Below are 19,983 nucleotides of genomic sequence, written 5' to 3' on the forward strand. Positions count from 1 at the left end.
GCCCCAATTTTCCACTCTCGTCACCAGCTCCTGAGATTTTAACCCAAACTTCTGCCCAGCCTTGACATTTTTAACTCATCATAACTGGGACCGCACATCTTTTAATATGTTTAGGACACCTGCCCTTAATGAGCCCATGTATTCAAGAGCTAAGAACCCGCAGTCCGCAGGACTAACCCCCCAGACCCCGCAGCCCACCAGCAGGGGCGGGGCCGCGGCGTGCCCGCAGCGGGCGGTGACGTCAGCGCAGGGCCGAGGCGTTGGTCACGTGGCGCTCGCGGGCGCGCGCTCGAGCCGAGGCTGCGGCGCGGGCACGGGTTGAGCCCGAGGTGGGGGTGAGGGGGGAGAAGCCCTTGTGTGCCCGGGGCTGCGTTTCCTGCCAGGCGGCTCCGCCCGCTGCGGAGGCGAATGCGGCTCGAACCCGGGCCGCGGCGGGAGGGAGGATGCCCCAGCCCGAGGCCCGAGAGGCCGGGGTGCTGCGCTGACGGCGTCGGGGTGAGTAGCGGCGGCGGCGGCGTGTGAGCCCGCGCGGCCTCCGTCCATCTCCTCAGCGCCTCAGGCGGACGGCCGCGGCCCCGGGTGCCCCGAGGGTGCGAGCGCCGGCGCTTCCTCCGCGGGGTCTCGGGCCGCAGACTCGGGGGTGGCCGGAGAAGACGCCCGGCCCTGTGGGGGCGGCGCGAGGAGCCACCCCCGGCCCCGCCGGCGCGTCTGAGAAAACGCGGTCCCGGGCGCTGCGGCCGCGTCTGAGAGAAAGCGGTGCCTCAGAAACGACTCCGGGGACTTGCAAACGTCTAGACCCCGGAGCGACTCGAGTAGCGCACCCCCTGGGACCCAGCCCTCGGTTTCCACAGTATTCGGGCAGTGTGCAGCAGTTCCTTGAAAGATTTTTGAAGAAAAACACAATTTTGTTTTCTTCACGGTTGGGTTGTGCTTTGACCAGGTCCTCGCAGGGCGTTCGGTGGGTGAGCATCTGGAGTTTGCCTTTTTTGTTTCTTTGAAGTGCACTTGTTGAAGAAATTGGGTTCCTTGTACAGTTGCCCAAGTTCTTAAGATACGTGTGGTTTAAATACAGAAATATCGAGCCCCCCCCCTCCATTACGGGTTGATTTCACCCTTTAAAGAGTTTGAATACGCTCGTGATGGAAGAGCCTCGTGTATTTTTCTCATCGAAGATATTTCGTCCTGCGTGCCTTTTTACTCTGTGTTAGGAAAGCAATCGGTTGGTTGGTTTTCCAAATATAAGATGAAATTATAACTTTGAAATGCATCTCACGCTGCCGTGCACCAATAAAATACCAATAAAATATTGTGGTGGTAGTTTCGTCCCCCGAAATAACAAGCCAGACCTTCCCACCTCTCCTTTAACTCCTCTCAGTTCTTTGCTATTACCTAGATAAATACCGTATGTTAAGTTCTACTCTGCCTTGAGAAAAAATCGAAACCAGAAAACCTCTCTACCCTCAGTATATGTCAGCTGAGGTTTTCACGTTAAACGTCGTGAAATAGTCCGCGCTTTTCCTGCCTTCTCTGGACAGTTCCTGTGCTGTTCTTGGCAATTTGAGTTCTAACTTTTCTTTTTTAGTCTTTTGTTATTGTGGTAAAGTACACATAACGTGAAGTTTATTGTTCTAACCGTTTTTTAAAGTATACAACTCAGGTATTAAGTACATTCACAATATTGTGTCGCCATAACCACTATTTCCAAAAGTTTTTTTACCCTAAACACAAAGTCTAACCATTAAGCAGTAACTCTCCACTTGCTCTACCCCCAGTCCCTTCTGTCTCTGAATTTGTTTATTCTAGATGCCTCACAGAATTGAAATCATACAATATTTGCCCTGTTCAGCTTATTTCACTTCAGTTTTCAAGGTTCATCCATGCTGTAGTGTATCTCAGACTTCTTTCCTTTGTATGGCTGGATGCATACATACATATGGCTGAGTGGCTATATCACAATTTGTTTATCCATTGATGGACACTAGGTTGCTGCCATTTTTTGCCTACTGTGAATAACGCTGCTGTGAACGTGTGTTTACATGTGTCTGTATGAGTCTCCGTTTTTGATTCTTTGGGATATACATACCTTGGAGTGGAATTGCTGGGTCATATGGTAAATCTGTGTGTTTTTGCTTGTTTTTGTTTTATTTTTAAAGAACCCTTCCCCCCCTTCCATTTTTAAAGTTTTTTTGAATTTGTTACAGTATTGCTTCTGTTCTCTGTTTTGGGTTTTTGGCCTTGAGGCATGTGGAATCTTAGTCCCGGACCAGGGATCGAACCTGCACGCCCTGCATTTGGAAGTGCTCCTCACTGTCACTGAGGCTTAACTGAGTGCTGTTTTTATTCCTCCTTCTCCCTCTGCTGCTGCTAAGTCGCTTCAGTTGTGTCCAACTCTGTGCGACCCCATAGACAGCAGCCCACCAGGCTCCGCTGTCCCTGGGGTTCTCCAGGCAAGAATACTGGAGTGGGTTGCCATTTCCTTCTCCAGTGCATGAAAGGGAAAAGTGAAAGTGAAGTCACTCTGTCGTGTCCGACTCTTAGCGATCCCATGGATTGTAGCCTACCAGGCTCCTCCATCCATGGAATTTTCCAGGCAAGAGTACTGGAGTGGGGTGCCATTGCCTTCTCCCCTTCTCCCTCAGGGTCCCATATCTGGTCAAGCTGACAAGGGCAGGCAGTTCTGGCTCTGATTCTCCTTGCCACTCACTTTCACAGCTCTATGGCAAACTGAATGCCTCTTATTGGAATTTTTTTTTTTTTTCTACCTGGCTCCCTGGTTCTAGATTTTATTTCCCCCTGTCCCAAATCATTTTATACATTGATCCTAGGATTTTCTTCCTAAGGTGCTATGCTATGCTATGCTATGCTAAGTCGCTTCAGTCGTGTCCGACTCTGTGCGACCCCATAGACGGCAGCTCACCAGGCTCTGCTGTCCCTAGGATTCTCCAGGCAAGAATACTGGAGTGGGTTGCCATTTCTTTCTCCAGTGCATGAAAGGGAAAAGTGAAAGTGAAGTCGCTCAGTCGTGTCCGACTCTTAGCGACCCCATGGACTGTAGCCTACCAGGCTCCTCCGTCCATGGGATTTTCCAGGCAAGAGTACTGGAGTGGGGTGCCATTGCCTTCTCCGCTTCCTAAGGTACATTTGCTTAAAAACACTAGCTTCCTTTTGCTTGTAGAATGAGTTAATTCTCACCCTCAGGGTCATAGCCCCAGCCTGTCCTCATAGAATTAATCAGTTCCACTAACCTTAACCAGATGTGTGCATTCCTTGTAACCAACCGTCCTACTTACTATTCTGTTTGAAAAATGGTAAAACAAATACATGTTGCATTTTCTTTATGCTTCAGCTTTCTGCTTGAGATATTTTAGCTTTGGGGCCATTGAAGTCTTAATCTTTTAAGTCAAACTTAAATCTTAAGTTCTATAAGGCATTTCCTTTAAGTTTTTTTTTTAATATACAGATTTAATTTGTCCTTTGTACTTGTTTCTATATACTGTGATTTATATCTGTATTGTAGCGTTTTTTGGAGTTTGCTTTAGGAAATGCCTAGTTTTTCACCCGATTTATTATTTCTTCAGGATTTTTATTCTTAGAGTAAGTGGGATTATTGGCTAAAGGGTATAAAGGTTTTTAAGGGCTTTCCTGGTGGCTCAGATGGTAAAAAATCTGCCTGCAATGTAGGAGACTGAAAGTTGGATCTCTGGGTCAGGAAAAACTAGAAAAGATGGAATGGCAACATACTCCACTATTCTTGCCTGGAGAATTACATGGACAGAGGAATCTGGCTGGGCCCATGGGGTCACAAAGAATTGGGCACCACTGAGCAACTAACACTTTCACTTTTCAAGAGTTGGAAAATAGTATCTTATTTTTATTTGCGTGTCTGCAGTAATTATTGAGACTGAAGACTTTTTCATATGTGTTTCCCTGTTCATCCAAGTTGTTTCATTTATCAGTATAGATGACCCTTGAACAACACAGATTTGAACTGCGTGCACAGGTCCGTTAATTTGCAGATTTTTTTCAACAGTAAATACTACAGTACAGCAAAATCTGCAACTGGTTGAACCCTCCAGTACAGATGTACTGAAGATACAGAGGGCCTACCATATAAATGGATTTTCCAACTGCCTGGAAGGTTGGCATTTCTACTTGCCTTGTTGTTCAAGGGTTCGAAAAATGTTACATGTCCCAGCCCCAGTGTTACAGAACAGAGTTTCTTAAACTTGGCACTGTTGACATTTTGAGTCAGATAATTCTTCATTGTTTGGGGCTGTTCTGTGCATTGTAGGGGATTTAGCAACATCCCTGGCCTCTCCCAACCAGGTGTTAGCAGGATCCCTGGTCATGGCAACCAAAAACATTTCCAAAAGACTCCGGTGGTGCTGAGTTTCCCCAGACATTGCCAGATATCTTGGACTCTGGCTGAGAACCACTGGAGTGTAGAGAGTGGACTTGGAGCCAGGAGCCCAACTTCAGTGGGGCAGTTCACCCTTCTGATACTCTGTGTCTGTACATAGCCTGCAACAGGCATTTCCATGTGAACATTCTGTTTTCTGCAGGCTAGTTTGTAAAGTTGATCTCCAGTGAATCTTGTGTTAAATAATGAGGAAGCAGAAATGAGGAGAAAACAGTTAATATATACAAATACACAACGCATATAGAATCTGTGTCCTGCGATTCCATGGAGAAGAATTAGTTGAGGACTTAATCATTGTAAGCACATTATAACCCCTGGAAACCAACCTACATACAGAGTCAAAGGAGCATTTGGTTGTTGGGTGATATATATATATTATATATATATATAGATTGTATATATATCAATACACACTTATGTATATATGTATAAAGACATATAAAAGTTTTACTTTGCAAAATTTCAGACATTAAGAAAAGTGATTGTACAAAAGTTATTAATGGTCAGTTTTTTTTTATGTTATCTCTGTCATTATGGACTCATGGATAGTTATCTTTACTTTGGGTTATAATGCAGTACCACTTTATTTTGTTGCTTAAATTGTTTTAGGTATGGCCTCTGTAAGCTCTTTCGTTTTGTTCCATCTATTCCTTTAATGTATCCCCATCATTCTGGGATTTTTTTTTCCTGGGGTTTTTTGTGTGTCATTTTCTTATTTTCTGGCACTGCAAGGTAGTTCAGGCTCATCTTACATGTTTCCTTTCCCGGTCCAAGAGTCAGTCATTTCTTCAAGGAGCTTTGGTTCCTTTTATTGGAGAATTCTGTTAGAAACCAAGATTTGGGCACTAGGTATGCTTGTTGTCATGGGGGTGTTATTCTTCTAGACCTTGGCAGCTGATAAGCAAGAAAATATATGTGTACATATATGGACTGTTCATAGGGTTCTAAAGGCAAGAATACTGAAGTGGTTTGCCATTCCCTTCTCCAGTGGACCACATTTTGTCAGAATTCTCCACCATGACCCGTCCATCTTGGGTGGCCCCAGACGGCTTGGCTCACAGTTTCATTGAGTTAGACTGTGGTCCGCACGATCAGATTGGTTAGTTTTCTGGGACTGTGGTTTTCAGTCTGTCTGCCCTCTGGTGGAGAAGGATAAGAGGCTTATGGAAGCTTCCTGATGGGAGAGACTGACTGAGGGGGAAACTGGGTCTTGTTCTGATGGGCGGGCCATGCTCAGTAAATCTTTAATCCAATTTTCTATTGATGGGTGGGGCTGTGTTCCCTTCGTGTTATTTACCTGGGGCCAAACTATGGTGGAGGTGATGAAGATAATGGCGACCTCCTTCAAAATGTACTTCCCATACATGTACTGCTACACTCATTGCCCCCAACCCTGCAGCAGGCCACCACCTACCCACACCTCCACTGGAGATTCCTGGACACTCCTGGGCAAGTCTGGGTCAGCCTCTTGTGGGGTCACTGCTGCTTTCTTCTGGGTCCTGGTGCACAAGGTTCTGTTTGTGTCCTCCCAGAGTATATTTCCCAGTCCTGTGTAAGTTCTGGCAGCTCTATGGTGGGGTTAACGGCGACCTCCTTGAAGAGGGCTTATGCCATACCCAAGTCTATCCTAAAGGAAATCAGTCCGGAATATTCATTGGAAGGACTGATGGTGAAGCTGAAAGTCCAATTCTTTGGCTACCTGATGTGAAGAACTGACTCATTTGAAAAGACCCTGATGCTTTGAAAGATTGAAGGCAGGAGGAGAAGGGGATGACAGGATGAGATAGTTGGATGGCATCACCAACTCAGTGGACATGGGTTTGGGTAAACTCCGGGAGTTGGTGATGGACAGGGAGGCCTGGCATGCTGCGTGTGGTCCATGGGGTCGCAAAGAGTTGGACATGACTGAGTGACTGAACTGAATATATATGGGCATATATGTGTAACAATCTATCTAAAGCTAACATGTTAAGCTAAAGACGTGTAATACTGGTATCTTGAACTCTAACCCATTTGAATGCTATAACTGTCCCTCTATGCAATTCTTTTGCTGTATCCCACAAATTTTGATAAGTTGTATTTTCATTTTGATTTAGTGCAAAATATGTTAAAATTTCTCTTGAGACTCTAATTTCCAGATATCTGGGGTTGTAGGGGAGGGGGTTGGTTGTTTTTTGCCTTTCTGTTTCTGATTTCTAGTTTAATTCCACTTCATCCAAGAATATACTTTGTATGATTTCTGTCCTTTTAAATCAGTTCAAGTGTGTTTTATGGCCCAGAATATGCTCTACATTGGTGAATTGTGGGCTGGAAAAGAATATCTATTCAGCTGTTGTCTATTAATGTCAATTAGATCAAGTTGATTGATGGTGCTGCTCGGGGCATCTGTCTCCTTACTGATTTTTCTGTCCACTCGATCTGTCAGTTGCCGCTGGTGTTGCTGGAATCTGTAACTTTCTTTCTCAGGTTTTGCTTCATGTGTTTTGATTCCTTCTTTTTAGGTATACACAGGTTCAAGATTGTTATGTCTTCCTGGAGAACTGACCTCTTAGTATCATATAATGACCCCCTTTATCCCTAATTATCCAATGAAATCTGCTCTGTCTGAAGTTAATTGGTTACTTTAACTTTCTTTTGGTTACTGTTAGCATGGTATATCGGAGAAGGCAATGGCACCCCACTCCAGTCCTCTTGCCTGGACAATCCCATGGACGGAGGGGCCTGGTGGGCTGCAGTCCAAGGGGTCGCGAAGAGTCGGACATGACTGAGCAACTTCACTTTCACTTTTCACTTTCATGCACTGGAGAAGGAAATGGCAACCCACTCCAGTGTTCTTGCCTGGAGAATCCCAGAGACGGGGGAGCCAGGTGGGCTGCCGTCTATGGGGTCGCACAGAGTCGGACACGACTGAAGCGACTTAGCAGCAGCAGCAACATGGTATATGGAGAAGGCAGTGGCACCCCACTCCGGTACTCTTGCCTGGAAAATCCCATTGACGGGGGAGCCTGGTAGGCTGCAGTCCATTGGGTTGCACAGAATCGGACACGACTGAAGCGACTTAGCAGCGGCATGGTATATAGCTTTCCATCCTTTTACTTTTTGTTGTTCTTGTTAGTTACTAAGTCCTGTCTGACTTTTTGCGACCCCACGGACTGCAGCACGCCAGGCTTCCCTGTCTTTCATTATCTCCTGGAGTTTGCTCAAACTCATGTCCATTGAGTCAGTGATACCATCCAACCATCTCATCCTTTGTTGCCCCCTTCTCCTGCCCTCAGTCTTTCCCAGCATCAGGGTCTTTTCCAGTGAGTCAGCTCTTCGCATCAGGTGGCCAAAATATTGGACCTTCAGTTTCAGCATCAGTCCTTCCAATGAATATTCAAGGTTGATTTCCTTTAGGATTGACTGGTTTGGTCTCCTTGCAGTCCAAGGGACTGTCCAGAGTCTTCTCCAACACCACAGTTCTAAAGCATCGATTCTTCATCTGTCAGCCCTCTTTATGGTCCAAGTCTCACATCCATACCTGACTACTGGAAAAACCATATTTCTGTAGGACCATTATTCTGCCTACCACATAGCATATCATTATATTTCTTAAAATTTTTTTTTGGTGATTGCCCTAGAGTTTACAATATACATTTTAAACTAACCCGTGAATCTGCCTTAAAGTAATGTAATTCTGGTGTCTCAGTGGTGAAGAATCTTCCTACCAACGCAGGAGACGAGGTTTTGATTCCTGGGTTGAGAAGATCCCCTGGAGGAGGAAATGGCAAGACACTCCAGTATTTGTGCCTGGAAGATCCCACGGACAGAGGAGCCTGGTGGGCTACAGTCCATAGGGTCACAAAGAATCAGACATGACAGAACATGCACGATATCATCATATTGGATATCACCCCCCAAATGCCATGTATATTGCTCAACAAATCTTCTGGAGTGCATTGCAGGCAGATTCTTTACTGCTGAGCCAGTGGGAATGCCCTTGTTCTGTTATTTTGTTCTGCGCTTGTTCTGGTTGTCTTTTAGGTCAGATAAGAATAAGGAAAGTAAAGGATTTTATTTTCAGTGTATTTTTCCCTTCTCTGATGCTCTTATTTTCTTTATGTGGATCCAAGTTTCTGACCTATATCATTTTTCTTCTGCTTGAAGATTTTTTTTCCATTTTTTTGCAGGACAGGTCTGCTTATGATGAATTTGTCAGTTTTTGTTTTTGTTTTTTGTTTAAATGAAAAAGGCTTTATTTCTCCTTCATTTTGAATAATAATATCAATGAATATAGAATTCTGAGGTGGTAATGGGGTTTCATACTTTGACTATTTTACTCTGCTCTTGCTTGCATGATGGGAAGTCCACTGTAATTCTCTTTCCTCTGTAGATGAAATGTTCTTCCCTCCCTGTAGCTTCTTTCAAGATTTTGTATTTGTCTTTTGATTGTCTGAATATGGTATACCTAAGTGAGGTGTTTTTTTTTTTAGGGTACTTAATGTGTTTGGTTGTACTCTCAGCTTCCTAGGATCTGTTGTTAATTTGGGAAAGTTCTTGGCCATTATTATTTCAAATATTTTTTCTGCTTCCTTTTTTCCTTCTGATATTCCAGTAATGTGTATGTGTTATACTTTCTGAAATTGCCCCACAGTTTTTGGATATTCTGTTTATTTCATTCTTTTTTTCCCTTTGCATTTCAGTTTGCAGAGTGTCTGTTGACCTATATTCCAGCTCACTGCTTCTTTCTCTGGCTGTGTGGAGTCTGATGAGCCCGCGGAAGGCGTTCTTCATAGCTTTCGCAGTGCTGTTGGTTTTTAGCCTTCCCTTTTGATTCTTTCTTACTGTTTCCATCCTCCTCCTACCCTTGCATGCTGTCTTTTTCCATTAGAGCCCTTAACATAGTAATGATAGAAATTTTACACTCCTTGTCTGCCAATCCCAAAATCTGTGTCATCTAATTCTGGCTCTGATGATTGCTTTGTCTTGGTGACTGTTTCCTCTTTTATTAAGCTTTGCATTTTGTTGTTGTTTTTGAAAGGCTGTTATGGCTATCAGGTAATAGGAACTAATAGAGGTTTGGCAGTGTTTAATGTTTGCAGGAGTTAACAGGTTCCAGAGGCTTTGGATTCTTCTAGTGCCCTGTGTGTATAAGTACTGTTCCTCAGAGAGAGTCTGTGTCAGCTCTGAGTGCTAAGTCGCTTTAATTGTGTCTGGCTTTTGCAACGCCATGGACTGTATCCCACTAGGCTCCTCTGTCTATTGGATTCTGCAGGCAAGAATACTAGAGTGGGTTGCCTTGCCCCTCTCCAGGGAATTGGCCTGACCCAGGGATCAAACCTGTGTCTCTTACGTCTACCTGCATTGGCAGAGTGCCACCTGGGAAACCCACGTCAGCTGTAACACACAAGTATTCTATTTGGAGCCCTGCTGGTGTTATGGTGAAGTGTGAGGAAGGGTAAGAATTCGGTAATCTTCCAATTAAATCTCAGTCTGTGTCTGTGACCTTCACAAGTGTTCTCCATTGCTATAGCTTTATTCCTCCCTGCAACCCATTCCCTTCCCTAGCTGCAGAGTTTCCAGTCTGTTTTATAGAAGCCTTCACCTTTGTTGATTACTTTTTCCCGTGGTGGCTCAGATGGTTAAGAATCTACCTGCAATGCAGGAGACCTAGGTTTGATCCCTGGGTTGGGAAGATCCCCTGGAGAAGGGAATGGTAATCCACTCTGGTGTTCTTGCCTGGAGAATTCCATGGACAGAGGAGCCTAGCGGGCTACAGTCCATGGGGTCACAAAGAATTGGACAGGACTGAATGACTAACACTTTTCCCCCTCAGGTTTGACTGGAGGGCTAGGAGGGGCTGGAGAAAGGTCCTTCTTAATCTGGAGAAAGCTCTGGTGTCTTTTCCCCCTGGAGCATATGCCTGTGTTAGGAAGAAGACTCTGGGCTAGATTCGTGTTTTGCAGTGATTATTCTTCTCCTCCCCTACCTTAGTCATGAGGGGATCAGTCTGGGGCCTGCACATACACAGTGGTGGGATCGGTTCAGTTCAGTCGCTCAGTTGTGTCCAACTCTTTGCGACCCCATGAACCGCAGCATGCCAGGCCTCCCTGTCCATCACCAACTCTCGGAGTTTACCCAAACCCATGTCCATCGAGTTAGTGATGCCATCCAACCATCTCATCCTCTGTTGTCCCCTTCTCCTCCTGCCCCCAATCCTTCCCAGCATTAGGATCTTTTCCAATGAGTCAACTCTTTGCATGAGGTGGCCAAAGTATTGGAGTTTCAGCTTCAACATCAGTCCTTCCAATGAACACCCAGGACTGATCTCCTTTAGGATGGACTGGTTGGATCTCCTTGCAGTCCAAGGGACTGTCAAGAGTCTTCTCCAACACCACAGTTCAAAAGCATCAATTCTGCGGCCCTCAGCTTTCTTCACCGTCCAACTCTCACATCCATACATGACCACTGGAAAAACCATAGCCTTGACTAGACGGACCTTTGTTGGCAAAGTAATGTTTCTGCTTTTAAATATGCTATCTAGGTTGGTCATAACCTTCCTTCCAAGGAGTAAGTGTCTTTTAATTTCATGGCTGCAATCACCATCAGCAGTGATTTTGGAGCCCCCAAAAATAAAGTCTGACACTGTTTCCACTGTTTTCCCATCTATTTCTCATGAAGTGATGGGACCAGATGCCATGATCTTAGTTTTCTGAACGTTGAGCTTTAAGCCAACTTTTTCACTCTCCTCTTTCACTTTCACCAAGAGGCTCTTTAGTTCTTCACTTTCTGCCATAAGTGTGTTGTCATCTGCATATCTGAGGTTACTGATATTTCTCCCAGCAATCTTGATTCCAGCTTGTGCTTCTTCCAGCCCAACATTTCTCATGATGTCCTCTGCATATAAGTTAAATAAGCAGAGTGACAATATACAGCCTTGATGTACTCCTTTTCCTATTTGGAACTAGTCTGTTGTTCCTTGTCCAGTTCTAACTGTTGCTTCCTGACCTGCATACAGGTTTCTCAAGAGACAGATCAGATGCTCTGGTATTCCCATCTCTTTCAGGATTTTCCACAGTTTATTGTGATCCACACAGTCAAAGGCTTTGGCGTAGTCAATAAAGCAGAAATAGATGTTTTTCTGGAACTCTCTTGCTTTTTCGATGATCCAGCGTATGTTGGCAATTTGATCTCTGGTTCCTCTGCCTTTTCTAAAACGAGCTTGAACATCTGGAAGTTCACGGTTCACGTATTGCTGAAGCCTGGCTTGGAGAATTTTGAGCATTACTTTACTAGCGTGTGAGATGAGTGCAATTGTGGGATTCCTGGAGGTAAAGCCCTCAAGGGTGCGGCCCCTCCCTGTTCCAGACTGCATTCTCGCAATCTCTCACTTTCAGGCCAGTTTATGGTGCAGCTTCTGCTCCAGGTAAGCAGATCTCAGCTGTGTCTCTCCAGGTTTTTGGTGGCAGTTTGTCCTGTAACCTTTGTTCTTTGATGGGTTCAGAAGTCATTGATTTTCGGTTTATTTTTGTACAGATAGAAGAGATGGCTTCTAAGCCCTTTTCATATAGGGCTTTTTCACTTAGATTTTATGACTTGTTACCATCTTGAGTGAACCAGATGCATAGGTTCAGGACTGCGGTGTTGTATCTGAGAGTTGCTTGCGTTGGGTGAGTTTGATTCTTCATATTTACCTGCTAATTAACAGTTATTTCAAGCTGCATTGCCTGAGAGCTTTTGATTTCCTTGGAAAAGCTTATCACTTTGAAATTTTTTTTTTTTGCTAGTTGAAAAAATATCTTGCAACTGTTCAGAAGAACTTTTTAAATAATTTTATTTAGTTTTTGGCTCTGCTGGGCCTTCACTGCTCTTGCTCTGGCTTTCTCTAGTAGTGGTGAGTAGGGGCTACTCTTGGTTGTGCTGCTCCGTCTTCTCAATGCAGGAGACTTGGTTTGATCCCTGGGCTGGGAAGATCCCCTGGAGAAGGGCATGGCCACCCACTCCAGGATTCTTGCCTGGAGAATCCCATGGACAGAGGAGCCTGACGGGCTACAGTCCACGAGGTCACAAGAGTCAGACACGACTTAAGAGACTAAACCACTACCACCACCTGGGAAGCCCCCTGAAGCAAATCCTGAGATATAAATTCAGATCCACATAGTGAGTGATCTAGGACACACCAGCGGGGGGATGAGGAAATGAGGGTAGGAAGGCCAGCCAGTAAGGGGCGTGTTTTCAAGCCAGTTTCCACTGTGGGCAGTTAAAGCCTAATCATGCAGGGAACAGGGGGCCAGTGAAGAATATGGGTGGCAGTTACCCTGGCTGTGAGGGAGCTGGCTGCTTCTACCAGCCCACTGTCGAGGGCCACCGCTTGGGAGGGGCCCATTCCCCCAGATTGTGGGCCCACCTTGCAGGTGGGGAGATGGACTCCAGAGGCTGGAGATGGGGGTGCTGGTGCTTGGAAGTCAACCCTGTGCAGGATGGTGAGGCTCGAGAGGATGTGCAGGTAACATTATCAGCTGTATTGATTTCCTGCAGCCTGATTTAACAGGAGCAGCTAGGAATGAAACTGGCTGTTTGCCAATTAGATTCGTTTGCTTTCTAACCCTCCTGAGGTGGTAGGATGCACTCAGGAATGAGTTTATGAAAAAAAACACAGTATTCTGTCACAGTATGGTTTTCTCACATCTCTTTTTAGCAGTGCCTAGCCTGTGCCTTTTGAAATACAAAAAGCAACAGTTTAGAACATAACCCTGGCTTTGTGCTTCTGGTAATGGCAGTCTGGGTAGCTTCATTCAAGGTAGTTGATGCTCCTGAAAAGCCTGAGAATTTAAAAATAGTAAAGAATTACTGGGTTCCAATTTTAGGAGATGATAGAAATCCAGAGAGGTGAACAAACATCTTGTTTAGGAGAAGAGTTACTGATACCTTGACTCTTGTGGGAAACATAAATTTATGTTAAAAAAAAAAAAAAATCACTGGATGACTTCTGTTTTTTTTTTTTTTTTAAGAATGGCAAATTGAGAATCACTGGTCTCTTCTTTGCCAGATGGTTACAAAGCAATGAAGGACATAAGGTCACTGGGATTCAAATCTAGTTTCTCCCCTTACTAGCTGTGTATCCTTAAAGCAAGTTACTTAATTTCTCTAAAACTAAGAGGGGAAAAGATAAGACTCATTGTTCTCTTCCTATCTATCTTACACCTTGGACTATTTTCTGTTCTATTTTTTGTTCGTCTTAATTTGCTCACTTGACTAATGTACATAAACCACTCTGTCAGCCCTGTACACCACTAAAGACTCTTGACATGCTTGCCGAATAAAACCGTCAGTAGCCATGGTTTAGGGATCCTCAGCTCCACAAGTATGTCTTTGGACCCTGGAGCAAAGCTGGCTGCAGAGGCCATGCTGACCATGGATGTATGTATGCTTGTATGTAGTCTATGTATTTGGCTATCTCAGAACACTTATTTCTAACAGCTATTTTTTTTCTTTTTCATTCATTTCATCTTTATCTGATATACTTTTGACTTAATCTTCCTTCTTATGGGCAGAAGGAACAAGAAGTAATAGTTTTTGTGGTTTGGGGGGTTGTGTTAATGTACTGTTCATTTTATGCACCTCCATCAGAAGTTGCAATCTGGGGCGTACCCTGCATGGTCTCGTGGTTAGGACTCGGTGCTTTCGCTGTCATGGCCTGGGTTCAGTCTCTGGTCTGGGAAGTGATCCCACAAGCCATTTGATGAAGCCAAAAAAAAAAAAAAAAGTTGCAGTCTGGAGGCTGGTCAGCAGCTTTTGGAGTTCTTGAATTTGAATTGCTTTAGGTGGTGGACGTGCCCTGACACCACACTTATTTTCTCTCTCTTTCCTCTTTATAATCTGTTTGGCTTCTGACTACATTTGGGTTTAAATTCCTGTGTTGACATGATATGGGCTGTTTCTGCTGGGACTGAAGAAAAGACAAAATGCTAGCTGCAGTCAGGGCATTTCTTAAGAATGCCTGGCAGTCTTGAGCAGACCTATGGGATCAGAAATGAGTTAAAGTATGACCGGTTGTAATAAAGAAGGTTTAGTATGTATAATAGAATACACAGTTAGAAAGACCTTGAGAGTAATGATTCCATGAAGTAAATGTTGGTTGTGCAGGCCCTTTTGAGGCTGTGGTCACTTTCTTCTACCTGTCTTCTGTAGGGAGAGCTGCTCCTTACTGGAGCATTTGATGGGAGAGAGTATTAAAAAACAATAGTTAGCCTCCTTAGCTTCTATCAGCCCTTATTCACTGACAAAGCAGGTGTCCTAAATTTGGTAATTTTAAGTAATTTGTCATATTTTCTATCCTTTCGGTTTTCTTTAGTGTTTAAATTTGCTTTTGTCTCCGTCCAATCAACATTACCGTGTGGTTTTCCTCTGCATTTGAGATATCATATATAGACACTTACATGTGTTTATGCTCCTTGATATTCTTATAGAGAGGACATTCATAAATATCAAAAGGTCAAAGGATTATTCCCAGAGAGCTCATGATGTCTGGAATTTGCTCTGAACCTTTCCTAATTCAACAATTGCCTTAATTGTAATTATGAAATATATTTCTTTCTAGTCTTTGGAGTAGATAAGGAATGGGAAAGAATAGTGTGTATTTTTGTGTTGTCGTCACCTGGTAATTTTACAGGGTATGTAGGCACTGTTATAAATCAGTATTTGTACTTGCATGACTCTAGCTGAGTTAAAATATGAATCTCTTTCATGGAAAAAGCTAACAAAATGTTTACTCTTTGACCCTTTGGAATATATACTGATGAGAAAGCAGCTGGAAACTACTGAAAGGTAAATACTTAACATTTAAAGATAAACATTTTAAACTTCATTAAAGATTATGATAATTATTTGGTACTGAAGGAAAATGAGGGCTGTCCTGTTTGGTTAAATAGAATTGTCTCATTAGTCTCGTAGTAAAAAAAAGATGGCTATTGAAAGAGGCACGCTAATTTCAGACTAGATAATGATTTATAGAGAAAACATAATTTTTGAAATCATGCTTTTAGACTATTTGTTCAGTGTCCAAATTTTATTGTCAAATTTTTTACAAATTAATGGATTTAAAATATTTCTTCCTTTATGCTAAAATCTCTTTACTTCTGAAGTTAAAAGGCCATATATCTCATTCGAAGCCTTAAACTATTTAATCCTCTCCAAATTTGTTGTTTACATTTTGTGGCTAGGGTAGGAAGATTAAAAATAACTAGTAGAATTTGCAGCAAAACATTGATAGTGAGACTTCAGGGTTTTTTTAATTTTTAACTTCTTGTTCATCTGCACTGTGATGAGAAAGACAACTTTTGAGGAAAACAGCTTTGTTTTTCTGAGTTGCTGTCTGGGCCTTTTACATGTTAATAACTCCTGGTCAGGGTGCTTGCACTTTGCCACTTTGCTTTTCCCAGGGCATCGTTTAAAACAGCCACTTAGAGTTAAGCCTGCAGAAAGTCACGGCCACCCCAGTCAGTAAGAGGCGCTTGCTACCCTGCCCTCTCTCCTGCTGACGTCCTCAGACAGAGAACTGCCCTTTCCCTAGGTTGTTGTGCTGTGCCCCCCGCTGCCCCCGCCCTGCCGATTCTGGGATCCATAAGTAATAATATGTCTCATATGTCAACTTAAAAAAAAAAGCACAATGCAAGAGTGGTGAGTTAAGTTTTATCTGGGGCAAAATGAGGCCTGCAGCCTGGGAGACAGCACCTCCGATAGCTCTGAGACACTGCTCCAGAGAGGCAGCGGGGAAGGACAGTATACATGTGATTTTAGTGATGGGGGCATACATGCAATCAAGCATATATTTTTCCAGAAGGTTTCTGCTAGTCACGAGATAGTTGTCACCATGAAGGATTTGAGTGTTTTTCTAGATATGAGGAGGTACAAGGATCTGGCTCATAAAATCGGCTCCTGAAGATGTCTGACTATCTGAAGGCCTGTTCTGCTAGTTTTTCCCCTAGCCTCCTTTCCCGCTTCCCACCCTGAGCTCCTTTCAGAGGGTGCTGAAAATCAGCAGCACGTGATTTAATCCTTGTAGCTTTAGATGGCAAGTGCCCAATTGTAGTTGACACCTGAGCCTCCATCCTTTGTGAGGGTATACTAAAAGAGTGCCTTCAGTCCCACAGCCCAGTGGGTTTCACTTCTCCATAGTGAGAGCCAGATGCTGAGAGGAGCTCCGGGGTGCCTCCAGGTGGCTGGCTTGTGCCTCCTCATTCAGCATTAATCCAGCACACCAGCTCCAGCTTCTCAGTGCATGTACTGGGCCAAACATAATTGTGTTCGGACCATGACTTTTAAATTATTATAACTAGGCTCAAACATCTTTATTAATCAAAATACGAACCACCATAATCACATTTTTGCCAACGAGAAGTAAGTTTATTCCTGTAGTGTAAAAATCCATGCTTTGAGATTCAGCAAACCCTTGGAAAGCATTCTCTGCCTCCTGCTGGTTGTGGCAAGGTTTTCCCTGAAAATAGTTGTCCCGGTGCTTGAGGAAGTAGTAGTCGATTGGTGAGAGATCAGGTGAATATGATGGATAAGGCAAAACTTTGTAGCCCAATCTGTTCAACTTTTGAGGCATTGGTTGTGCGACATGAGGTTGGGCATTGTCCTGGAGAAGAATTGGACCCTTTCTGTTGACCAGTGCTGGCTTCAGGCCTTGCAGATTTCAGTGCATCTCATCAATTTGCTGAGTGTGCTTCTCAGATGTAATGGTTTCACTGGGATTCAAAAAGCTGTAGTGGACCAGATGGGCAGCAGACCACCAGACAGTGACCATGACCTTTTTTTGGTCCAAGTTTGGTTTTGGGACGTGCTTTGGAGCTTCTTGATCCAACCACTGAGTTGGTCATTGCTGATTGTCATAGAAATTCCACTTTTTATCTCATGTCACAATCCAATTGAGAAATGGTTCGTTGTTGTTGTGTAGAACAAGCGAAGACGACACTTCAAAACGACAGTTTTTTTAATTTGCTGTCAGCTCATGTGTATTGAGCTTTGTCACCTTTTCCAGTGTGCTTCAAATGCCAAATGACTGTAGAATGGTCAACGGTGAATTCTTTGGCAACTTCTCGTGTGGTTGTGAGAGGGTCAGCTTTGATGATCCTCAGCTGACCGCTCTCGCCTTCCGATGGCCGGGCACCGCGCTCTCATCTTCCAGGCTCTCGTCTCCTTTGCAGAACTTCCTGAACCACCGCGGAGCCGTGCGTTCATTAGCAGCTCCTGGGTCACATGCATCGTTGATGGTGCACGTTCTCTCTGCTCCTTTACAGCGCATTTTGAATTCGAGTAAGGAAATCACTTGAATTTGGTTTTTGTCTAACATCATTTTCCTACTCTAAAATAAATACATAAAATAAACAGCAAGTAATAAGTCACTAGCAAAAAAACAAAGCGATAAGTGCACATTAAAATGATGTATAACATAACCACATTTATTTAAGACTATATTCCAATATCAAATAGCAGAGTTCAATGGTGCAAAATCAGAAGTACTTTTGCGCCAATCTATTATTCTCTGATTTTTTTTTTTTTTTAGCATAATAGCAAAACTTGAAGTATCAATCCCTAGCACCTTGAGTGGTGTCTGGCATATAAAACTCTTGCATGATTCCAGTGTTAGCCTTTTCTCTAGATTTCAGAAGAAAAATATTAGATTGTTCAGTACATTTAGTAGGCTGTGACTGGAAAATTAGTGAAATGATTTTAGTATCATCTTAAATTGTGCCATTTATGACAACATGGTTGGACCTAGAAGGTATTATATTTCACTATTGGTGAAATAAGTCACTCATGTAAGAAACAAAACAAACATAGCAAAAGAGAAAAGACTCATAGATGCAGAAAATGAACTGGTAATTGCCAGAGGGGTGAGGGTGGGGGGTGCATGGAGTCAATAAGGAGATTAGGAGGTATAAACTTACAGTTATATACAGCGTAAGGAATATTAGTGATGATGTAATAACTTTGTGGTGACAGATGATCACTGAGCTCACCATGGTAATCACTTTGTAAGGTGTAAAAATACTCCAGTGATATCGTTCAATGAAAAAATTAAGTAATGATAATGTCTAATGAAACTGTCTATGTAAACTGTTTAGCCCTGCTTACATTATTATACTCTTCTCATTGCACACAACCTAAACAATGTCCTGTAACTTCTTTTGGAACGTAAATACACCTTAATTGTTCACAATAGATGCCGTGCTAACCATAATGAGTTTGAAAAGATGAAAATGCTTGTGTCTTCGGGGTGTTGCTTACACTAAGTATAGCAATGCTTATACTATAGGCAAATTGTTCATTGGGGTATCTTCAGTTTGTGTGTCTGGAAATGATTCTTTGATTCACTGTACCTCTTCAGAATCTGAGTGTTAGCCTCTCATTTTCCAACCACAACGTGCATCTCTTCAGATCACTCTCTCTGGTAACATAACTCCAACAGTCATTCAGCTACACCAGGGCCCATTGGCCCATCCACATTTTTCCATCCTGCTTCATTCTTCCTGAGCCTCTCACCTCTCCTTGTCTGGCTTAAATCTGTGGTCTGTCATTCTAATCAGCACATTGCATATTACCTTTCCCCGTTCTTCCTCTGTTCCACCCTGGCAAAACCGACTCTCAGCTTACTAGCCACTTGTTCCCGGGCAACTCCCAGACCACGACTAGAGAAGACATGAAACCACACCATCTTGTCTACTGAAAATTCACATAAACAGGTGGTTAGCCGTTTATTTGGGCTTCCCTGGTGGCTCAGCCGGTAAAGAATCTGCCTGCATTGTGGGAGACCTGGGTTAGATCCCTGGGTTGGGAAGATCCCCTGGAGGAAGGCATGGCAACCCACTCCAGTATTCTTGCCTGGAGAATATACACATGGATAGAGGAGCCTGGTGGGCTACAATCCACAGGGTCGCAAGGAGTCAGACACGACTGGGCGACTAAGCTCAGCATAGCCTTTTATTCATGTACATTTTGAAGAATATGTTACCTTGGTATCTAACTGCTGAAATTTTTGCTTTATTAACTGTTCAAGTTTATGATTGAAAGTATTTGGTCACTAGTTGTTTTGTATTAACTACCCTTAAATGTTTGCTTTGACCCTCCTTTTAAAAGCTTTCAAGTCTCAGATGTTGAAGCCATGGCTATATAGAAGGAATGGCAGATAGTACAAAGCAAAAAACTTTTTATCATGTAGATGCTGGATTCATTATTTGTTAGCATAGATTAAGTTTTCAGCCTTTTGATTTTTGTTTGGATGTTTTAATTTCTTAAGCAGTTAAGGACCTGTTATTTTATTTATAACAGGCATCTGTTTGGTTTCCACTTTCTTTATATTTGGGTGTTAACTTCTTGACCTGTTTAAAAGACTCCTGAAATTTTTTGCTTCTGAAGATTTGGAATTAATTATATTTAAAAAAATGACTAGGTTTTGTCAGTTCCTCTCATTTTTATAGGTTCCTCAATTTAGTATAATGAGTCACTACATAAAATATTTCTCTAAAAAATTACAATATGGCTTGAAAAATTATATTTACCCATAAAATTGTTGAGAGTTA

The 19,983-nt window shown here is 43.2% G+C and overlaps 1 protein-coding gene and 1 pseudogene across 10 annotated transcripts in view; one reads left to right on the top strand and one right to left on the bottom strand.

Annotated features, from left to right (window-relative positions):
• Window positions 1-291: 291 nt before the first annotated feature.
• The window catches only part of GALNT11 (polypeptide N-acetylgalactosaminyltransferase 11), a 63,167-nt gene continuing 43,475 nt past the window's right edge, over window positions 292-19,983 (top strand). For 7 of the 10 annotated variants that reach the window (XR_014066510.1, XR_014066511.1, XR_014066512.1 and 4 more), the window contains exon 1: window positions 292-495. The gene's annotated coding sequence lies outside the window, so the exon portion shown is untranslated. Of the gene's footprint in view, window positions 963-19,983 lie in introns of all 10 variants that reach the window. The other 3 variants (XM_081533540.1, XM_081533543.1, XM_081533539.1) reach the window with 2 other exon arrangements.
• Window positions 16,753-17,756, bottom strand: LOC145523373 (histone-lysine N-methyltransferase SETMAR pseudogene; annotated as a pseudogene).

This window comes from Giraffa tippelskirchi, chromosome 10, assembly GCF_054371585.1.
Source record: "Giraffa tippelskirchi isolate mGirTip1 chromosome 10, T2T-mGirTip1v1.2.pri, whole genome shotgun sequence".
NCBI lineage: Eukaryota > Metazoa > Chordata > Mammalia > Artiodactyla > Giraffidae > Giraffa > Giraffa tippelskirchi.